Here is a 16169-nt window from a genome sequence, read left to right as displayed (position 1 = left end):
ACCCTGAGGGTGACCTCCTACCATGGTCAGTCAATGGAGGCATGGTTAGTTCAGTGTCTGCCACTAAGGTGCCTTGAATGCCCAGGTGGGCACCCTGCCCACTCCCACCATGGGCTAGTGTGAGCCGTGTTGGGTCTCAGGAAATTGATGCTAGTTGAGTTTTACATGTGAACCTCCAGAGTAGAGTGCCCAGTCTGTGGAGTTTGGAAGGAAGGATCGGTGCCAGATTTAATAGGGGTGTGTGACTATCTGCTATAGGCTGGAGGTGAGCCCGGTCACACTTCAGTCATGGGGTTTTTCTTCTTTGACCTCTTGGGCCTTGCTCTCCAAGACACAGTTCAGGGGTCATTTCTCTGTAATGCCAGATGTTTCCATAGGTAACATGTATTTTTGTTTTTTTTTTTGCTTAGTGTTTGCTCCCACTTTGGGCCTCAAATCTCAGGTAGGGTCTCAATTCTGCTTAGACACTGGTATGTATTCATCCCTGAACAAATGACTCATCTGAGCAGGGTCAAAACATATGTCTTCATCAAATTGATCTGGAACTTCTTTTTTCAGTTGAAAACGCAAAACTCAAACATTGTCGACCCGAGAAGACAACGGAAATGTGCTCTAACAGAAAAAAACAATAACTTTATTGAGGTATAACATATCATAAAACTCTCCTGTTTGAACAGTACAATTCAATTAATTTCTTAAGCAAAGTTAAGCTGTAAAAATCATTGCCGAATTCCTGATGTTGACTTTGGAAACGAATGTCATTGCTATTATAGTCATTTTGACTGCCATTCAGCTTGAGTGAGAGCAGCAAGTACAAAAGTTTCATACAATTCCATCCAAAAAGAATAGCCTTCACCAAGTATTTTGAAGACACAGAAGGCTTCATTTGTCTGCTGGGATTTAATGGCAGAGGGACATGAGAAGTGGTGCTGGACGGGAACATTTTTGGAAGCATCTTCTAGGCTCCAATTATGAATCCGGCTCTGGGTCAAGTGAGCACAAAATAGTATAATGTCAGATGGAGGCTAACATATAAACTAGCAGTCCCAGCTCGAGAAAGGTACTACTAAGGAGTTACTGAAAGAGTGCGATGAGTAGAAAGACTATATTTAAATCAAATTTGGAAGAAACAAGGGCTTTCCAGAAGACATAGCCCTTCGACTGAGGTTCTAGAGTAAAAGGAATATACTAAGCTTACTAAAAGAGGAAGAAAGGAGGGAGCAATGTTCAAGTAGAAAAGACTAGAATTTGTCAAAATCGGGAGGTAAGAAGTTTGATATTTCTAGTCACAATATAGTAAAACTGCAGCTTACCAGAAAAACGTCAGCATTGTCTAACTCTTCTGTAAAGATAAAAATAGTGAAAACTGCAGCAACAGATTTTGAAATTACCATTGGGAACAATGCACATACAAATACATATATATGTGAATATCTCTAAGGAAAAAGACAGAGGGAGAGTGTGTATTTTTGAGTGCGGTGCAAGGTAAGAAGCTTGGCCACTAATCCTGAGTGACTACTAGGAAGAAAGGCGTGGTGGTCTGCCTCCAAATTTTCAGCCACAAAACTCTGTGGACACAGTTTTCCTTGGGTACATTCTAAGTCACCATGAGTAAGAACTGACTCACAGCAACTTAACTTAATGTGTGTGTGTGTGTGTGTGTGTGTGTGTGTGTGTATAAAGTCACAGAATGTGACCAAAGGTAGACTAAGAGGAAAATTCATAAATTTAATGCTTACAGCATTAAGCAACAAGGAATAAATATATAATATAGAGACATTTGTAAAAAGGGATTTTACACTATTCTTAGGTGAGTGCTTTTTCCCCCTTCATAGTACTTACGAGGTGGGTACTCCCCCTTTTTGAAATGCTCAAAAGTATTAAATAGGTATTTCCAAGAAATATTTCCCTATTTCTTGATTCAATATTTCATAAAACCAATTAAAGTTTAATATATACCAAACTAAAATGAAACCTATTGCCATTGAATCTACTCAGACTCACAACAAACTCATAGAATTTTCAAGGGTATCATATTTACACAGACTGCTAATTCTTGCTCAGGTGGAGTAGCTGGTGGGTTTAAAGTAGTGACTTTTGCATAGCAGCCGAGGCTTTAACCATTGTGCTACTATGCATCTTCTTTAGTGTAAACAGGGCTCTGTAATTAATGAATGGACATTGGTGATAAAAGTGGATTGCACTCAACCGCTAACCTACAAGTTGGTAGTTTGACCCCACCCAGTGGTACTGAAGAAGAAAGATCTGTTAATAGAGAAGAAAATCCTGTAGAGCACTTTGACCCTGTAACACACAAAGTGCCCGTGACATGAAATCAATGTGATAGCAACGGATTTTTTCTTTAGGGCAGGGGTTAACAGATGAAGATATGAATAACTTCACTATCCTATGCAAATTCAGTCATGCTTGTTTATGACATAGATCGGTGTTGTCACAGCTCTTATTGCAATCAGTCCTAATAACTAAAATGAACTGTGCAGAACGCTTTTATACAGACACACACACACACACACACACACACACACGAAGCAAGCACCATGGTTTCACAGCATAAGATGATTTTGACTTGGGGTGGGGACAGGAGTTGACTGCTCTGCTTGCTGTCACAATTCAGAGATGGAGATTTAAGTTGTTCAAATGAATAGTTAATGAGATTGAAATAGGAAGACTATATACATTTATATTTCATGAAAATACCACATTGATTTGTATTAATTATGCACATCTACTATTAATGGGCATAATGACTATAGACCTTAGAGTAATGCCACAGTGTGCATGTTTTATAATTACATCTATGTTATGGATGGCCCGGGTACCTAAACTTCTCTTTGTAACAAACATATTTGTACCATGGAGGCATAATCAGTAAACTCTAGGGCAATTACAAAAGTAGGCTGATAGTCTAGAATGCCTTAGAAGATGTGTTTTGAAGATGGGAAGAAAAGTTGTTTATATAGCTCAAGCAAAAGTGTCCTTTGAAGAAAAAACGCTAATGCAGGCAAGACTTTTATGAGTTAGTATGAATTTCTACAGGACTTGTTGCCCTCAACTTGTCTGCAAGTAGTCCTCACCATAGTAAGTGAGTTGGTGCCTAATAAGGTCTAATCTCTGTCTAAAGGTTTCAGAACATCTACAATTATATGGTTTCTCCCCTCCATGAATTTTTCCATGGATAGCAAATCTTTGTTGATGTTTAAAGCTTTTCTCACAGTAATTACATCTACAGCGTCTCTCTTCAGTGTGAGTTCTCTGTTGCAAAGTAAGAGCTGGCTGTTGCATGAAGCTCATCCTACAAACATTACACCTATCTGGTCTGCCACCTGTATGTGTTCTCAGATTTTTTTTAATGCTTTCTCCCCAACAACTTCTGGAACTCAAGTCATTTATAGATTTCTCCTTCAGAACAAATTTTTGGTGCCTTACCAAGTGTGCCCTATGAGGGAATATCATTTTTATATACATTGAATTATTTATAGGGTCACTCCCTTGTATGAAATCATTGGTGACTATAAAAGTCAAATATTAAAGAAGCTTTCCCCACATTTAAGTTACCTGCGAGGTTCCTTTCCTGAATTAAAAACAAACAAAAAGGTTCTCATTAAATTCAGACTTCTGAGCAAAATTCTTTCCACACTGTCAACATCAGTCAGGGTTCATTCCTGGATTCATTTGCTCATGAGGTTCAGAGTTGAAGGGTTCTTCCATGTCGTTGCTCTCAAGATTCTCTTCAGGAGAGTAGCTCTGGTAATCTAAAAGCTTGGGTAGATCTCTGTCAGACTCATTTAAGGGGCTGCGCTCTTGATTCCCTAACTTTTCATAGGCATTTTCAAATGCAGGGCTAGACAGAATATCCCTCTCAATAGTGAAAACAAGCGCATAAGCATTCTCCCACTCATCTTGTTTTGAAGAATCTTCTTCACTGTGTCTCCCAATACCAAAATCTGCGAGAAGAAATAGATAATTTCAGATGTCATAGTATCCCAATGAGAATACAACGCGAGGGAATAAGAAGTCTTATAGATAGAAAACCCTACATGGTATCCCAGAGCTCTTTATTCTTATTGAGTCTGAATTGTACGTTGCTTTCATTCCTAGTACCTAGTTAACAATCACTTACCAATCATGGAATCAAATTCTCCTTCAGAGTTCTGAAATTGGTTCACTTGCAAATCTTCTCTATCCTCCATTGGGAAATCGAGGTCAAGGTTTGAGCTGGCATAATCTGACCAAAAGAGAGAGGTGTGAGTAGTTACTGGCTTGTCTGTAATTCAGGATGATTTCTCAGAAAACAGCCTTTTAGTATCTAAACCTATTCAATCAGGTGTACTTCACCTAGCGGCCCTAGCAGTGATTTTATTTTTAGAAGTTAAGAACAAAATAAAAATGAAATGAAGACCCTTTTCTCAAATAAAATTGCTTATCCTAAATCCATTCAAGTGGAGAACAGCAGTTTTGTTTTGATATCAACTACCTGTATTAGTTCTATATAGTTTTTGTTAAAGAATTGTGTACATTACAGAAAAACATGAAGTTAATATTCCCCAAGTTTTGGCATATTAACACTGGCTAGCACTGTGTTCTTGAGAACCAAGCGATGAGAGAAAGACAAAAGTGTTTGGGGGAATGATTTTAGGTAAAAATCTATTGCTGTTGAGTCAATTTGATCCCCTAGCGGTCTTATTACAATATGACAGTAATCCAAGGGAAAATTGAAATTGTCAAGTATTTCTTCTTGCTTGGAACAATCCATGTTCATGGAAGCTGCAGTCAGGAAATCAAATGACATAGTATATTGTGTAACCCTTCTGCATAAAACTTCTTTTTATTACTTTTGCATAAATCTATTCAAGTGTGGTACATCAGTTTTGTTTTGATATCACTTACCTGCATTAGTTCTACATAGTTTTTGTTAATTATTTACATTAGAGGAAAACATGAAGTAAATATTCCCCAAGTTTTGTCATATTAAAACTGACTAGCACTGTGTTCTTGAGAACCAAGTGATGAGAGAAAGACAAAAGTGATTGGGGGAATGATTTTAGTTAAATAAATAACTTCTGCATAAATAGCTCTTTAAAGTGCTGAAGAGCAAGGATGGCAATTTGGGGACTGTGGTGCACCTGACTCAATCTTTTCTTATGCTTGTAAAAGTTGGACACTGAATACGGAAGAATGAAGATGAATCAATGCATTTCAATTTTGGTGCTGGCAAAGAATATTCAAATTATCATAGATAGCCAAAATAGCAAACAAATCTATCCTGGAAAAAGTACAGCCAGAAGGATCTATGCATGCAAGAATGTCAAAAATTCATCCCATGTAGTTTGGACATGTTATCAGGAGAGATCAGTTCCCAGAGAAGGACATCATGGTTAATAAAGTGGAGGGTCAGTAAAAAAGAGGAAGATCCTCAACGAGACGGATCATCATAGTGACTGCAAGAATGAGCTCAAATATAACAATTGTGAAGATGATGCAGAGGTGGCCATTTTTTTATGTTCTATTATACATTAGGGTTGCTATGAGTCAGAACTCACTTGATGGTCCCTAATAGCAGCAACAACATTACATGCTGGGAGCTAAGATATTTTGTGGGACGATAAAAGTTTTGGAAATAAGACTTAAAAAGAAAACGTGATAAGCATGGCAAATGGAAAGCCAATCACCCCAGAACCAAACATTTCGACAACCTGTACCATCCTTTTATTATAGAGTTGTTATAGAGATGAAATCTAAACTTGTATCCTGATTTTATCATTTGACATTAGAGCATTAACATATTCTGTCTGCTTTTTAAAAGTCTTTTAAGCAAAGTAAGTTAGAGAAAATAGGGCGTATCCAAAGTATTAAGTTTGAATTTCTTTCTACATAAGAGCAATGGACGAGGACCCAAAGGACCGAGAGTGATAGAAAATCCTCAGGAACAACAACATTGCAGCTCCCAATGACCACAATGTGATAGAAGGGAGTCTTTACTGAGATTATCTCACTTCCCCATTGGTTTCTTGTATAAATGGCTTCTGAGCAGGATCACTAGTTGAATGGTTTCTGAATCCTATTTTATCTAACTTGTTTTGTTTTTTTCCTTGTTATTCTCAGAGATAGTTGTTCCTCTTCCTCTTTCTCAAGAGGGTGGACCATTTTCACTGAGTCATCAGTGTTTCTAACACCAGACCCAACCTTGGAAAGCTCCTCTTGTCTCAAAAAAGAAGCAAATAAAACCACACAATGGACATAACCTTTACCTGGCTCAAGACACGGGAGGCATTCTCCAACATCATCATAGTTCAGGTTATTTGGATCGAAATGTGGGGGATATAGCTCTTCCACTGTGACCTCTGGGCTAGACTCTGGGTGGTAAACCTCAAGGGTTGCCAGTTGGATATTGGATGAGGTGTCGTCTGTCATTTCCATCGTTGGTGGTTCTTCCAGGAGCATTCCCTGCTTACAGACCAGGGAGAAATGCCAGAACTCATTATCCAACTGTGAAGCACAACACTGCCCAGTGAAAACACAATGCTAATCACTTCACTTTGCATTTTCTTGTAGCCAAACAATGGCAATAGAAACAGTAGAGGTCAAGCTCAACAGCAAGCCTTACTCAACCCAGAATATCCTGACTGTCATGAATTCAATGCACAGTCAGCATATGTTCTAAAGGAGGCATCATATACACATGTTTGCATATGAAACCTTTGGGTTCTGCTCCAGCGCTCACTTCCACATATGTTGGTGAGAACTGGGCACGTTTCAAGTGCTCAAGAGTCACATCCCAATAGCGGTCACTGAATTAGTTATACAAATCTGACCCATACAAAGGTAAAGTCTCAATTAATTATCAAATTCTGGAAGAGAAAGGTGGTGAATCCCAAACCTATCCTATCCTAGGACTGCAGAGCACTCTGGAAGATGCCTCCCTGTTGTCGCAAGAGACCTGCGCTGATCTTCACAGTTGGAACCCCACCGAGGCACACACTGCTGGAATCTCCTGGGGGGCACAGATGAGGATAATGTTCTTAAGGCAGAACAACTGTATCATGTCCCAAACAACTTTGAGCTGTTCCTGTCAGACATCCACGCAGATAAGAAGAACCTGTCTGCTATTACTGTTAGCATAAGTTGAATTTTCTAGGATGCACTAGAGTGAAATTCAAAGGATAACTATCCTATGCTTTGGGCTCAGAATGTTTATGGGAATTGTGTGGTAAATCATTCTATTAATCTGGATTTTTGACTGTTGCATTCACTGTGATTCTAGGCAGAGATGCAGCCAGCTGACAAAGTCATCAGGTCTTCAGGGGCAGACAGGCCCCAAAGGTATACATTGAAATACACCTTGGTGGTGGTGGTGGCTGTCAGGTCAATTCCCTTTCACAGAGACACTGGCAATGAATAATAAGCTGGCTCTTTTAACTCTTGTTATAGATTCCAGCTAGACTTTGAATCAGAGTTTATGGAGAGTTTTTTTTCTGTAAAGGCCTGGCAGGAAAAGTTTAAATGTGGGCCACATTTGATCTGTCAGAGAAATATGCATGTGTGTGTGTATGCGAGCACACATATGTGCACATGTGTGTGTGTAAAAACCTGGTACAACACCAGGCAATGAGCTGGGATTAAGCTCTGAGGCCATAGAACATTATATGGATTTAAAATTTTGGTGTATGAATATGGCTTATGTTTTCACTGAATTTCACTTTAGATTAGTGGAGGGAATATTACCAAAATATTGCTACCTGTATTTTGGGAATTAGTAACTCCTGACTCATCTGATGAGTGAATCTGGAAACAAAAATGAAAAGGAAAGGGTGTGTTTGTGGAAAGACCACACCCGTGAGACAGTGAGAGCTGCCTTTGCTGCCCCTTTTGTGCTAATAACAGACACTACCCCCACCCCACGCAAACACATTTATTTTCTCACCTTCTGCTCTGGAATCACTAGTTCTTGCTGTAATTCTTCTACCAGTTGCAGAACTCTTTCTCTTTTCTCTGGGCTGTAGAGGCTCACCCAGGTGTGGATCTCGGGGGGCAGCACCTTCAGGAACTGCTCCCACACTAGCTGCTCCAAGATCTCCTCTTTCGAACGCTCCTCTGGCTTCAACCACTGACAGCAAAGCTCCCAGAGGTTGTCATAAGCCTCATGAGGCCTGTCTGTGGGGTTGTACTGGAACTGCCTGAAGCGCTGACGGAAGACTTCACAGTCAGAGTCATACTCTTTGAACATGGAGCCATGGTTCATGGAGGCCCGCAGTGCACAGCCCAGGATTACAGCCATTGTCCCCTTCTTGCACTTAGAACTACTCTAACCACCCAGGAATCACCTATAGACAAGGACAGGAAAACAAAAGACAGTAGAAGCAGCACTGGTTACAAGAGGACATATTTCCTTATCCCACTTCCTTAGTTTTCTCCATTGCTCCATAGCTGACTTGCTGAAATGCTTTGGTGGTTTTAAAAATTTGATGAAACGTGAGGACACCCTTCTGAGAGGAGACCCACCGCAATCCAATTTTATAAACATTCATACAATTTCAAAAGGTTGTTATAACCATCAAAAGGTTTATATAACGATGGCCCTTAAAGAATAGCATTGTCCTGCAAGACCCACATACTGCTTTCAGTTCATTCAAAATAACAATTCATTGTCCCAGTGACACTGACTGCATCGCCAGTTCTCATCAGTGGAAAATGCTACTGGACAGTGAGCTGTGCTCTAGAATTCTAAGCACCTCTGGTGAAGGACACCTGCCCTTCCAGAACCTGATACAGACAACTGCAAACCCACTACCAATTTTTATCCCAATTGTTTTGTATTTCTCTATACAGATGAGCCTTGAAAAACAGTGAGGAGGGGCATTAACAATACTTTTGAATAAGCTGAAGTTCCTGCTAAGCTTTTGATTAGGATTATGTTGCCTCCCATCAAAGGGATCTTAGGTGGAGTCTGGTTTTGTAAACACAGATCACCAACCTTTCACATTTCTAATCGCCACTGAAGGATCACTCCCCTAACACTTTGGTGGTCAGAGGGCTCCACGCTCAAACGTGCCACTACTAGAACAGCAGAAGCCGAGAAAAATTGCTCAGTGTTCAAAACTATGAATGATAATCCGGACGAAAATCTGACTTGAGTAAAATCTATAGTGGCTGAGAGTGCGTCACTTGGCTGGTCTCACCAAGGACATCAAGTGGTGGCACTTCTGTATAAGCATCACTCTCGCTCAGACAACATAGAGTGCTTGTGTTAATGCATTAAAAATGTGTCACTGTGCTTTTTTCCCCCAAAATATTTTTTTATTTATTTAATTTCATTGGAGACCCTTATACCTCTTAGCACAATCCATACACATATTTTCTTTCTACTTGAGCCCCTGGCATCAGCTCATTTTCCCTCCTCCATGCTCCCTTAATAATTTATGAATTATTATTATTTTTTCACACCTTACAACGACTGCTGTCTCATTTCACCCACTTTTCTGCTGTCTGTCCCCCTGGGATGTGGGCCATACCTCCATCATTGCGTTTGGTTTCCCCTTACTCCCTCCCCACCACCCTTACCCATTGTGATTTACAATGCACTTTCATTTTGTAAAATACCATAAACATAGCTCCAAAGAAAGTTAGCGCTGTCAGCAGTAAATAAAGCTATGAAGAAAACTGTGAAGGTCACGAAAGAGCTAAAGAAAGAAATAAATTTCAAAATTTAAATCAGGTCAATTTTTGTCTGATTTGAAGGCTTAACATAGCTTGGCTATGTCGATGTTATCAACATGGGGGGTGGTGGTAGTGGTTGATTAAAGCCGCTAATGTAGAAAAACCGCGTGGTATCATTAACCATGAAACCAAGAACCCAGGCTATCAAAGTGGTTGAAAAGGGACTGTTCATTTGCATAAATCAGAAACAACTGCATAGCAATGACGATCGCTTATCGGCGACAATGATTCGTGAGAAGACTAACAGCCTCCACAGCGATTTAAAGTCCTAGAAAAATGAATTTATACGTGTAATTTTTTTATTATCCAACTTTCTTTTTTTTCTTCTTAACATTTTATTAGTGACTCATACAACTCTTATCACAATCTTCAGAACCACTTATTTTTCCATTAATTCTGGAGGGGAAAATATGCCCAGTTCTCGAAACTTTCCCACGTTTGGACACGACATTAGAAAGTCATTGAGTTTTACAGCTGACATATCAGTGAAACTCCATGCACACACCCAACAACAACATTCTACGAGGCTTTCATTTAAAAACAAAAAAAAAGGTATTGGAATATTTGACGACACAGAGGCGCCTCTCAGACACCCAGGCGTCCAGTCGCCATGATTTTCCGTTGGACTGGTGGGGTCGAAAACGAGGGGGGCGGACGGTTTGCTCATACTAAGTCCATACAAACACCCAGCCCTGTCAGCTGTTAATCGAAGGCATCCTGGACAGAGAAGTCCTGCCCCAGAGAGTATCAAAGCGGCAATCTTGGACTGAAGCAGTTTTCTCCTCACGTTTCTAGCGAAGCGGACTTACTGGGGTGTTTAAACCACCGCTCTTTCTGCTGGCGCCGAGCGCGGAACTATTTCGTCAGTTTCCCTAAAACAGTGACACACGGCTCCCAACTCAACCTCATCATGAAGGCAGATTTCACTTTAACTACAAACCGATCACCAAAGTTTCTGTATCTGCTAGCTAAGCGACCCACCGAGCAATTTAGGATTGTCCTACGCTATAGCGCGACAACGCAAAGCAGGTCACCCTACGGAGTCCGTCAGCTTTCCCGAAGCCCGCCACTCAGGGTAGGTCACAAGTAGCCTTTGGAGAGGTCTAAACCTGGTGATTGACGGGTCCGGGGGAAACCCACCCCTGAGGCCATCCGCTGGTCTTATCCTCGAGTGTGAATTGGACTCACCGACACAGGGCCAATGGCTCTCCGGCTGGGCGCTCAACTGCCAACAGCTCATGTGCGCGTAAAGGGCGGCAAACTCCCAGAATCCCCCGGGGTACAGAACTGCGACAGAAGCGCTCATTTAGCCCCGCCTCCAGACGCAAGGGACAGAGCCTGGGGTGGAGTCTGAGGAGGCTCCTCCCACTTCCACTGCAGTTTAAAGTTAATGTCGCAGAACTTCTTTTAGATGTTTGACTAGGCCTCTCAATTCCTTGCGTGGGGGCATTTTTTGGGAGAACTTAAAATTTCATATTTCTGAGCCCCATGGTGACTAATGAATTGCTTGGTTTGAAATTTAGACAACTTTTTGTATGTGGATCAATTTTCCTCCAAATAGGCAGTGATTTCACCTATTATTTCATTCCATTCTCCCCCCACCCCTCGGAAACACACACCGTCAAGACCCCCATTTTTGCGTTCTCCTCTCTTTCTGAAATTCCAAGAAAATAATTATTGGCTGTTTTATTATTTTCACTGTCAGTCTCTGGAGGAAGGGAGGTCAGGGGGACGAGGAGTACCCATAATCACCAAACAACACATGAACTGGGACCAAGAGCATGCCAGTTTGTTGGAGGGGACGGGGTCATAGCTGTACCTTTGACTGCAACTACCAACAGAGACTGCTATACTTAGGTTGTACAGCAGAAAGCAGCTTTCCCTCTGGGGCTTCCCGAGGGCCATGCCGGAAAAGCCACATGCTTCCTTAGGCCAGAAAAGAGTGCTCAGATACAAATTTATTTACAATGAGTACCTTACATGTTGTATGATTAGTGTGTGTGTGTGTGTGTGTGTGTATCTGAGGGTGTTCTGCATAATTCTAAAGTGTATCATGGCCCTGAAAGGACTAAAAAAAAAGTCTGTTCTCATTCCCTGATTTCGAAGACATCTTGAGGAGTGTTGCTATGATTGTAATAGACCTGACAGTAAGGACTTTTGTTTTTTTGATCTTGGTGCCACTTTGTGGTGAAAAGATGTCCCTTTCATGGTTTTCTGTGTCAAATTCCATTACTGCTGACTGAAAAGTTTGAACTCATCAACCACCCAGTGGGACAGAGATGCAGCAGTCTGCTTCTGCAACGATCACTGTTATGAGAACCCCATGTGGTGGTTCTACTGTGCACTATAAAGGGTGAGTATGAATCCATAGGAATCAACTCCGCGTCATGTAACCACAACATACTGTAATGTGAAGAGTCAAACCATATTATATCCAGTTTTCCTCCTCTGAAAACGTTTATTGACATATACTTCACAGTCATACAATTCAATGATTTAATCATATTGAAAAGAGTTGTGCAATCATCACCTCAATCAATTTTAAAAGTTTCTTATTTCTTATACTCATTATTAGTGCCCAATTTCTCCCCAAAACTCTCCTCCCATAACCCTGAGAAACTATTATTCCAGTAGCTGTCCTGATCCTGAATTTCATATATAGAAAATCTTACCAAAACAAAAACAAAAAAGCATAACAACAATAACAAAACAAAAGAGATACAAAACCTCAATAGAAGAAAAGGCATAAAATATTAACACCAAAAATTTTTTTAATGATTCAAAATGGAGATCAAGTGATAACGGTGCTAAAATTTCAATTCAACTACAGCTGCTTTAGTCCACTTTCCAATGCATTCTGTATCTTAGCAAGGCTGTTCACATCTGTGCTCAATGCTCAGAGGGGATTTAGCAGAGGCTTAATCCACGTGGAAACCTTGCTAGTAGATTTACGGCTTTCCTTGTCATCTATATCCTTCTATATACTGAGTGCACAGAATTTAAGCTCTAATACTGTTCCCTCCTCTGGTCATAGATTTTATTATTTATACTCTTTGGATCATAAGGCTGATATACTTCTTCTGTGTGGACTTAGTTGACACTTTATTTAGATGGCTGTTTGATTTCAGACAAATATTTAAGTCCTCAGATGCTGTTCTTTCTAATAGCCAGGCACCATCTCAGTTCTTCACCACACTTTGCTGGAGCCCCCATATCTTTAGTGATGTCTTCATGAGGTCAAGCATTATGTAAGGCCATGGTATAAGAACTAATTGTTTTTAAAATATTCCTACATGTGAGTTCAAGATCCATTCATATACCTAAGGTTTATATGTGTCCCTGGTTCACTTTAGAGCAGTGGTTCTCAACCTCCCTAATGTTGCGACCCTTTAATTCAGTTCCTCATGTTGTGGTGACCCCCCCAACCATAAAATTGCTACTTCATCACTGTGATTTTGCTACTGCTATGGATTGGGTGACCCATGTAAAAGGGTCATTCGACCCTCAAAGGGGTTGTGACCCATAGGTTGAGAGCCACTGCTTTAGAGACATCCTTATCATTTTATTGGGAAACATTATAAATCATCCCCATGGGGATATGGTAATTCTACTATTAGTATCACTAGTTTGGTCAATGGTGTACAATTTAAACTATTTAGCAAAGGAGAGTACACATGCATAGGGCAGTTTTTTAAACCAAAATACATAGATTATCATCTTGTACACATTAAATACCAAAGTGACTGGACACTATTTGCACAATGAGGGTTGGAGATGGGGCAAAATTTTCTATACCATTCATTCACAAACACAGAACTATGCCTACTGAACATAAAACATGTGTCATAGAAAAACAAAAAGGGCATGAAAATATCGAATATATAGAGTAGTCCTGAGGTGAGATGTATTGGGAATCCTCAAAGCAATAAATTTAAACCAAAGTCCAAATCCATAACCTTGGGATAGAAGTTACCTGCTTCTTGCACAGGGACATTTCAGTCTTAAATTTGAGAGAGTAAGAGAGGATTTCATTTCCTTTCATCTACTACAGGAATGTTAAAGGTAAAGCCCAGTTCATCTAGTATGCTTTCCAAATTGGATCCCTCTGCTGTGGCCTATGGATATTGTGCACCTCAAAAGGACAGTCTCTACAGCCCCATTTGTCTGCAGCACACAGCCTGAGTCACCCGGGGCTGGGGGGAAACAAGATAAAAAACTGTCCAATTATAGTTTGCCTTCTTTTTCTAGAACATGCTTTCACTAGCCTTCCTGTTTTTTCCCCCTTTTTAATGTAATATTGTACATTTGCATACCAAGAGTCTGAAATGCAGCTTACTTCTAAACAATGCTATTCAGAGCATGAACAAAGGGCTAATGCTGGTCTATGAACTGTTTGTTAATGGTCCCAACAAGAAAACTGAGAGAGTTTGAAAATGTTTCTAACAATTTACCACAGCAGCTTTATGCCTGTTAACTTTAATAATAACGACTTGTGTGGTAGAGATATAAGCATTTGTCATTTTGAGGTAGAGTCTAAGTTGTCAATCAGGTCATAGCCAATGAGGCCTCTGTGGGGGTATGGCCATCAACTGAGAATTCTGGGAAATCCGGTACTTCCCCCTTGGAGGTGGGAGACTCTCTGCTCACACCCTGGGAGACATAGCAGCTGACAAGACACATGGACCGACCCTAATGCAGCTCTGGGTACCCATGCTGAGACCCCTGCCAGAGCTGAGATGTTTCCAATGCCACTGGATCCAAAGACTTTCCACCCACTGGCCTGTTATCTTCTACATTTGGCACCATGGCAAGTGTTTCATGAGTCTGAAGAGGATTTTATAGATTGGTATCAGACATATGGGCTAATATCAGACTTATGGAATTGATCTGTATGGGGCTGGGATGTTTTCTCAATGTTCAATTGCTCTTTTATATAAATGTCTTCCCTTTATACAGATGTGTGTCAATGGTTTTGTTTCTCTAGTCTACCCAAACTAACACAACTTGTCTTTTATGAATCTTTGGTTCTTTATTTCACATTTGTAGTCATTTTCTTTTGCATATGGCAGCAAGTGTCTTTTATGGATTGGGAATGAAACAAATATATAAATATGAACATATATTCATATATATTCCATATGCCATGCTCTTGTCTAGAGGACCCGTCAGAACAGAATTTCTCCTCACCACTCTCTTTTCTGTATAACAGTTTTTGGAAACAAATTAAACCCTTCTTGCTAATTCACTTGAAACTCCACTCACCCAACCCACCCACTGCTAGACATGGGAGAAGTTGTCAAGGAGAATTGCTTATTTTGACCATAAAGAAGTGAGCCCTATGATTGGGATCTAGAGAGAGAGAGAGAGAATATGCTTAAGGTCATCACTTAGAAGGTGCATATCAAAGTTCTAGCTCTTCTCTCCTGACAACATCTATTTCTGGGTTTTTCATTGGCAAGTCTCTACTTTGACTCACGGTACAGCATGTCCTGCCGCCCATAAGGCCATGTGGTGTAGCAGAAAGGAAGGAAACCAAAGCGCCAGAATGGAGAGGAAATCCAATCATGACTGATTTTAATAAATACAGACACAAGTGATTCCTGGTCTGTCTTGAAGAGAGAGCAGAGATACACTCCCACCCACCCCCTGATTAAGCACACTCAGGCAATAACATAAGAGGAGGGAAAAAGGAAAACTGTGATAAAGGGCAAAACTGGTTGGGGACCCCAGGACTACAGTTAACTAGACAAAAATAAGAGACTAGGAAGAGTAACTAAGCAATCTACTTTGTAGAAATTAGCCACTCATCATCTTAAGAATAGTTGCAGATCATTGTCCTAAAATACATCAACAACCGCCTCACCCCCCCCCAATTACCAGAAAACAAAACAAAATCCAAAACCAACTGGCATCAAACAAAGAGGACAGGGTAGAACTTCTTCATGGGGTTCCTGTAGTTACGAATCGTTATAGGAATAGGTTTCCTAATCTTTCCAGCATGGAATGGTTACGGGGGTCTCAAATTGCCAGCTTTCGGGTTAGCAGTCTAACACTTTGCCCAGTGTACTATCAGGACTCTTTTTCATAAATAAATTAAATTTACAATTTTAAAGTAATTGCAAAAAATAATCGCCACATCAGGTTAATAGAAAGTTCTTCCAAACATTTAAATAAGTAATAACTATTCTACACAATATAGAGAAGGGGAAAGTACCCAAGTCATTTTGTAGGCCTGATGCTACCTGAAACCTAAAGCAGACACAGCAAGTGGAAAAAAACAAATACCAAAGATCAGTATCTCTTGTGGGTTAGATGCAAAACTTATCAACACACTACTGACAAACCAAATGCAACAATGTGTTAGAAGAATTACATACATACTATGAGCAAAGGGATTTATTTTAGGAATGCAAGGCTGAGTCAATATTTGAAAT

This window comes from Tenrec ecaudatus, chromosome X (genome assembly GCF_050624435.1).
Source record: "Tenrec ecaudatus isolate mTenEca1 chromosome X, mTenEca1.hap1, whole genome shotgun sequence".
Taxonomy (NCBI): Eukaryota; Metazoa; Chordata; class Mammalia; order Afrosoricida; family Tenrecidae; genus Tenrec; species Tenrec ecaudatus.
Note: the sequence above shows the minus strand (reverse complement) of the source record.